Consider the following 7,987-nt stretch of genomic DNA (forward strand, 5'->3'; position numbering starts at 1 on the left):
GAATAAAAAGTTTCAGAGCTTTCTGATTAATCTTTTAAATTCCTACTTGCTCCATCCCTATATGCCTTTATATTTTAAAACAAGTTCAATTAAAAGTTGTAGATTTGGGGGTGATGAAAATTTTTAAAATTGGTGACTGATGGTTGAAGAACACTGAAAGTGCTAAAAACACTGAATCATGAACATTAAGTGGGTGAATTGTATAGTACATGAATTATATCTCAATAAAACTGTTATTTTTAAAAGTTGTATAGAATCCAAAAAGAATAAACAGTCCTGTCGATTTAAGATAGTTTCTCTCAAAACAAACAAACAAACAAAAAAAACACCTAGCATTAAGTTTCTTTGTAAAAAAAAACTGTGTTCCATGTAAAAAAAAAAATCCTTAGCCTACTACATTGCTGTGGCATTTTTTTTTTTTTTAACCTGGCAGCAAAGCCCTTCTTTTTCCTTTGTCTCTGGTAGTGTTGTCTTTTTCTAGAATAGATTCTTCATGGCAGATGCAGATATCAACTAACTAGCAGAAAGATTTTACCTTGCTTTACCAAATGCCCTTCTAGCACTCCTCTTGCTCCTTCTCCATCGCATACATGGACTTTTAAGCCCTTCATATTACCTTACAGGAGAATAAGTTACCATTAAAGTGCCATTTGCCCCAATGACAGGTTCTCACTGGCTACTGTTTTGTCACCCTATTCCTCATTGTGCAGGCACCTATGACTCTTCTCAAATGACTTCACCTAAACCAGCAGGTTCAAGTCCACATTGGAAAGCTCCCTATTCTGCAAAAAAAATAAAAATAAAAAATAACCCCACTTTCCTAACTTGAATCTCAATAAAAATAGATCACCATAGAAACTAACAGTCTGGAAGTACTTTTAAGTCTCCTCCCTCAAGTTTGCTGCAAACTTCCAGATACTTCCAGAACCACACAGTAGTAAAATACACTGCTCTCTTGGCTGCTTTACAGTAACTCTGGGAAGGCTTCTAGAATGTAGCAGATGCAGACACTTCCTCTCCTGGGCTCCTGCCAAAGCACAAGACTTTTTCAAAATCCTGCACTGTCTGAATAGTCTAGAATCTTCTCACTGTTTAAATGAGTTTCTGCCATAATTTTCTTCATAAATAAATGTTATGCCCAGAAAATACAAATGCCTCTGCTGTTCTAACAGAAGGCTAACCAGAAATGTTGTCTAAATATTTAACTCTGATGAGAAAGTTTATAGATTGTTAAGAGGTTATCATTTTTTAATTGCTAAATATATTGTCACTAAAGTTTCTTAGCCATCTTTAATCATCTTAAACCTTACAATGAATCAAGAATCATTAGCCTACAGAAATTACTAAAAAGCTTGAAAATTGCATTTTAAGAATGATAGAGCTTATATAAAAATTCAAAGCATTAATCAAATGAAGAATATACCTTCACCTTACATCATGCTGCAAAATAAATTCTATATGAATTAAGGAGTTATAATCAACAAAAAATGGCAAAAGAAAAGTTATTGGATCTCTCAAATGACAGAATGTCTAAGCTTAAAAATGATGAAACAACCTATTGAAAGCCAGATGGAATTTAAATACACAAAATAATTTAGGTTTATACATATCAAAAAACAAACTATGAACTAGGAAACTAAAGAAAATAAAGCTCTATGGGTGGTGAACACACAATGTGAAATATATATGACTTATTACTGAATTGTACACTTGAAACTTATTGGATTTAGTTAACCAATGTCACCATAACAAATTAATTTAAAAAAAGAAAATAAAGCTCATTTAAAGAACTCATACAAATCAATAAGAAAACCACTAAGATGTTAATAGATAAGTGAATTAAGAATGCAGAAAGTCACAATAGAGGAACTATAAAACAGATAACCAAAAAAGCTCACTTATTAGTAATCATGGACACAAAAAATTCAAAAAATCTGAGATAGCTTTTTGTCCGTCAAATGAACAATTTAACAAATTAACAATTAAAAATATCTAATGCTGGTGCTATATGTCAAGAAACTTAAAAGGAACATATCTTTTAATTTGTGAATTTAAGTGAAAAAACAAGGTTTGAAAATTAACATCAACTCTCATTCATTGCTAGTGGAAATGCAAAATGGTACAGACATTTGAAAAAGTTTGAAGGTTACCTAAAAAATTAAAGATATTACCATAAGATCTAGCAATCATGGTCCTTGGTATTTACCCAAAAGAGTTGAAAACTAAGTCCACACAAAAACCTGCAGGCAGATATCTATAGTAGCTTTATTCATAATAACCAAAACTTGGAAGCAACCAAAATGTCCTTCAGCAGGTGAATGGTTGAACTGTAGTACACCCAGACAATGGAATACTACTCAAGGCTAAGAAGAAATGAGCTATAACTCCATGAAAAGACATGGAAGAATCTTAAACACATATTTGGTGAAAGAAGCCAATCTGAAAGGCCATCCACTGTATGAGTCCAAGTATATGACATTCTGGAAAAGGCAAAACTATGAAGACAGTAAAGATCACTGTTGGAGGGTGTGCATAGATGGAACAGAGAGGATTTTTAGGGCAGTGAAAATATTCTGTATGATATTATAATGATAAATACATGTAATTATACATTTGTGCAAACCCACAAACCTAGAGTGAATCAGTAATGTAAACTATGGTCTCTGGACGATTATGATGTTTCAGTGCAGATTCATCAGTTGCAACAAATGTGCCACTCTGGTGAGGGATGTTGAGGCTATGTATGTTGTGGCAGGGGGCAGGGAGTATATGGGAAATCTCTGTACCATCTTCTCCATTTTGCTGTGAACCTGAAACTGCTCTAAAAAAATAAAGTCTTCAAAAAAATAAACATCATACAACCCTGGCGGAATCTGTATTGAATGAGATTACGTTTCCATTACTCTGACAGAAGGTTATAAATACTGATCAAAACAAATTTTAAAAATTAACATAATACGATCATAACTATGCAAGAAAATATGCAGAGGAAATTTACCAAAATGTAGTTGTCTGTGGACAGCAGAACACTAGGTGATTTTTCTCTATTTCTCTGCATTGTCCAATGTCCTAGGCTATACTAACTTTTAAAGTGACAAAAAATTAACTCTACAAAATAATAAACCTAAAATATCAACTCCCATATTTGGCACCCCAAGCCTTTAATGAAGTGGTTAATTACTCTCTGACACAAAAAGTAGTTTAAAATACTACACGTTTGAATATATTGCATTTTCTAACTCTATAAGCCTCCAGATTTTTCTCTGCTTGAAAGACAGTTAAGCTTATCTGAAAGCAACCCAGATATCTAGTAGTGAACTACACTGTCAAAACAGCACACTTTCCTATTCTCCTTCCTCCCAGAGAGACACATGTTCCAGGCTAATCTAGTCATTGACGCTCATTCCCATGAACGTGATGCTTAAGGGTTAAGACTTGTGAAACAGTAAAAAGCAGCTCTTACTACAGTTGCTTAGTCCAGAGGATATGAATTGGGAACTGCCTGTGACCATCCTTCCCACTTGTCAAGGATACATAAGTACCCAATCTATAAAAAGGAAAGTCATGTGGAGACAAGCAGTTAAAGGCTCCTCAGTCCTGATTCTTCTAATTATTGCTTTGAATCTGTGAGTTAACCCACTAATTTCCAACCCAGCTAAGGGAACCTGTAAATTCTCTTTTTCTTAAACTAGTTCAAGTTGGATTTCTGTCACTTGCAATAGAAAGTTCAGTCCCATACAGCATTACTCCAAACTACCATGCCAAGCTGAACTAGTTAATAAAAATAAACACAGCCCTGTATAGAGCAGTGATTCTCAAACTTCAGCTCTTTTGGAATCATCTAAAGGTCTGATGTATCTAGGTAATTCATCCAAGTTCTCAGATGATGCTGATACTGCTGGTCTGGGGATCAAACTTTGGGAACCGCTGGATAAAAACATCGCTGAAAATCACACAAAAGGTGCTCTCTGCCTTTAAAAGAGATTTAACTTCAACTTATCTTTTGAAAAATATCATTGAATTTCTAATTACTCTCGGGAATGGTTCCTCTAACCTGTTTGAATACTACGTCTCATCTACATTCTTTCAGAAACCTTAAAGGACACATATATGACATGACAGAAGAGGCAAGTATATCAATCACAGGTTTTTAAAGCATTATGGTTTCCTTACTAATAAAGTCTCACTTCCACTTATTTCCAGCTTTGTTTGATTAGCAGCTTTCAAAGCAAATCATATTTATAAGCATCTATGAGTCAAGCATCCCAGACATTAGGGTTTTATCAAAAATAGTAAGATATGAATGTCTCCTGTTCTAAATCCTCGAACAAGCTTAAAATAGAATTTAAATGGGTTTAAGACGATGCAATCTCTTTTAAAAGTAAATCTCAGCTCTCTGAGAAGACTTTTGACTGAAAATGTGAAAGAGGGAAAGGGAGAAAAGAGGGAGAGAGGGGGAAAGGAGAGGGAGGGAGGAAAGAGAAGAGGAAAGAAAAGAAAGCCAGAGTCAAAGATACAGAGATTAATTTGTATTGGAATAAAATTTAGTGCTAAAACAGTATGGATAAATTACTGATTAATATTTGGTTCTTAGTTGGCTAGTAGGTTTGTGTTTATTATCTAATTTTTATAACATACATGTATATTATAGATGTTTGATATGCATGAATATTATTTTTTAAAAACTATAAGGAAAAAAAACAGTATGGAAGACATCTTCCTGGGAAACATATTCTCAGGTAGGCCTGGATAAAAATAAATTGCAAAGCATATTATTTATCTAAAACTTTTCTTCTTCTAGGAGAGTCCAGCCCATACATTCACAGGTCAATAAAACCTGGGAAAAGATTTTAAAATAGTTCTATTGCATTGTAAATATTTACAACTTTGAGATATCAGAATTCATTGAATTGAATTCAGTGAATTACTAGAACAGGGCATCTGGCAAATAATTCCATTACCCTTTCATTATGACATTTTTCTTCCAAGAAAAAAATTGCAACATTTTTAAAAGTTTGTCTTTCTCAGACAAATCATTCAAAAATTAATATGGCATACTAAAGAATGCATGATATTCTAAACTTTCTCTGACACTAAAAATTTTCCACAGGGCTCCTTCTAACAGTCTCACTATGCCTTTCACAACTGTTCCAAATCTTCTTTGAGAAAGCTCTAGCTTTATTATTCCTCATACAAATTCCATATTCAACTGTTGGCCCAGATGATACCTGTGTTAGACTTTTACTCTTTTTAACAATTTTTATAGTCAAAGCAAAAGACCAACACAAATTCAGCCTTCTAATTCAGGCCAATACAATTGCTATATATGAAGGCTTGGCATGTTTCTTCCATACAAGCAGATAGATATTCTAAGACAACTAAGAGTGATGACTAATAGACTAGTTATATTTCTGCTCTTCCCTATAATCACTCTGCAAATTGCCATGTTTTAACTTAATTCCATGAATTCCAGTCATACTTCTGCTCCCAGAGTGAGCTACATCTCTAGTAATCAATGGCCAACTTTTCTATCAAAAACTCAGAAATCAAACTATCAAAAACTAGCCCCTTTCTCTCAGCTTTCTGTACGTGAGCAGTGAACCCAGTAATTGGCATAAATCCAACTGAACGACATTTCAAGATACAGTTGGAAAGAAGCTCTAAATCAAGATATTGCCCTTAACTGAAAGTGCTACACAGGTTGTCTTTGGGAGATTCTTCAAAAGTTCAAAGTCTTCCTTGTCAGAAAAAAGCAGAAGATTGAGATCATTTAAAAACACACACACCTCTGTTTTTGCCCATATGGCACCTCTACCACCCTTACTCTTTCTTCTGGAAACTGTCCCCTTCTGTTTTTTACTGCCCCATTCTATCTTTAATTCATCCCCATAATTTCAACAGTCAGGTTATATAGTGTGATATTTCTCCCTAACCAAATGGCTATTCGAAGTTCTTCACTGGGAATTTTGAAAATGAAACTGAGATAGAAATGACAGGTACTCTTTGAATGCCTGAACTACATAAAATAAAGGTTAGGAGAAGTTAGGGACCAAGTTTTGACATATTGGTCAAAAAGTGAATGAAGCTTATCTGGAAAGATTTTAAAAAGACAAGAGACTAAAGAAAACATTTGGATGTTCTAGTTATTCCTGAAGTCTAATCACACTCCTGACCTAAGCTGTTAAGGCAATACCCTATTCCCACAATACTTAAATAAATTCCACTATGTGCTAGCATGAATTAGGTGTCTGTTCAACCCAGAGTCCTAATTAATATACTTTCTCTCATCAAGCCTGTAGTTAACATTTCTGTAGGCAAAATAATAAAGAATTCTTATGTTGTTATTCCTCTCTTCCCCATCGCCAGAAATATTCTTCAATATTTTATTTTTTTTTTTTTTGCTTAATTGTTAGCCAATAAAAGCTACTTCTATATCACAGATACAGTTTAAGAATAAATGTGATTTTAATCCATTTTAAAAGATTTAAATTGGAATTTGGATACACACTGAAGTTAAACTTAATGTTTGAAGTTTCTGCTTCAACTAAGAAATTGAAGTTCCCATTGTACAATTCAATGAGCTGGGGTTTTTTTTTCAATTATAGTTGGCATACAATAATAGTTTCAGTGTACAGCACAGTGGTTAGAGATCTATTTACTCACAAAGTGATCACCCCACTAAATCTAGTACTCCTCTTCCCCCTTAAATGTTTATTACATTAACTATTTTCCTTATATCTTTATATCTCCATGTCTATTTTGTAACTATCCATTTGTATTTCTTAATTCCTTTTCCCTTTTTTGCCATTCCTCCCAACTCCCCTCCCATCTAGTAGCCCTCCAAATATTCTCTGTATCTAAGAGTTTGTTTTGTTGTTGTTATTTTGTTCTTTAGACTCCGCATGTATGTAAAATCATACAATATTTGTCTTCCTCTATTCATCCAGCGCAATACACTCTAGGTTCATCAAGGCAATATCTTTTTTCCATCCCCTTTCTTTTAGTCTATGTGTGTCTTTTAATCTGAAGTGACTCTCTTATAAGCAGCATATGTTAAGGGTCTTGTTTTCTTATCTATTCACCCACTCCATCTTTTGGTTGGAGCACTTAATTCTTTTCCATTTGAGGTACTTGTTGATAGGAATGTAGTTATTACCATTCTTCATTCCTGTTTTTGACAGGTATTTTTTCTTCTTAAAGAAGTCCCTCCAACATTTCCTGTAATATTGGCTTGGTGGTGATAAATTCCTTTAGCTTGTTTTTGTCTGGGAAGTTCTTTATCTGTCCTTCTACTCTAAATGATAGCTTTGCAGGATAAAGTGTTCTTGATTGTAGATCCTGGGTTTTCATCATGTTGAATATTTTGTCCCAAGCCCTTCTGTCCTGCATAGTTTCTTTTGTGAAATCAGCTGCCAGTCTTAAGGGTGTTCTCTTGTAGGTAACTAACTGCTTTTCTCTTGCTGCTTTTAAGATTCTCTCTTTGTATTTAACCTTTGGCATTTTATTATGATGTGTCTTGGTGTAGGCCTCTTTGGGTTCATATTTTTGGGGACTCTCTGAGCTTCCTGGGGTTGTATGTCTATTTCCTTTACCAGTTAGGGAAATTGTCCATCATTATTTCTTCAAACAGCTCTTCAATGTCTTGTTTTCCTTCAGGTACCCCTACGACACAGATATTTTTACATTTAATTGTATCCCATAAGCTCCTTAATTTAGTCTTGGCTTCTTTTCTCTTGTCATTCTAATTGAGTGTCCTTGGTTTCCCCATCCTCTACATTGGTGGTTCGATCCTCTTTATCCATTCTGTTTATTCCTTCTAATATACTCTTAATCTCAGAATATGTGTTCTTCATTTCTGACTGGTTCTCTTTTATAATTTCCATTTCCGTTTTTATGTATTTTTTTTTATCTTCTAGTTAAAGTTCTCACAGAATTCATCTACACTTCCCCTAAGTTCACTGAGCATCTTTATGACCAGTGTTTTGAA

General features: G+C 34.0%; 1 protein-coding gene across 2 annotated transcripts in view; it reads right to left on the minus strand.

Annotated features, from left to right (window-relative positions):
- Positions 1-7,987, minus strand: part of P4HA1 (prolyl 4-hydroxylase subunit alpha 1) — a 69,392-nt gene that overhangs the window by 54,866 nt on the left and 6,539 nt on the right. The window lies entirely within an intron of this gene.

Source organism: Pteropus vampyrus, unplaced genomic scaffold (genome assembly GCF_000151845.1).
Source record: "Pteropus vampyrus isolate Shadow unplaced genomic scaffold, Pvam_2.0 Scaffold20, whole genome shotgun sequence".
NCBI classification, from domain to species: Eukaryota; Metazoa; Chordata; class Mammalia; order Chiroptera; family Pteropodidae; genus Pteropus; species Pteropus vampyrus.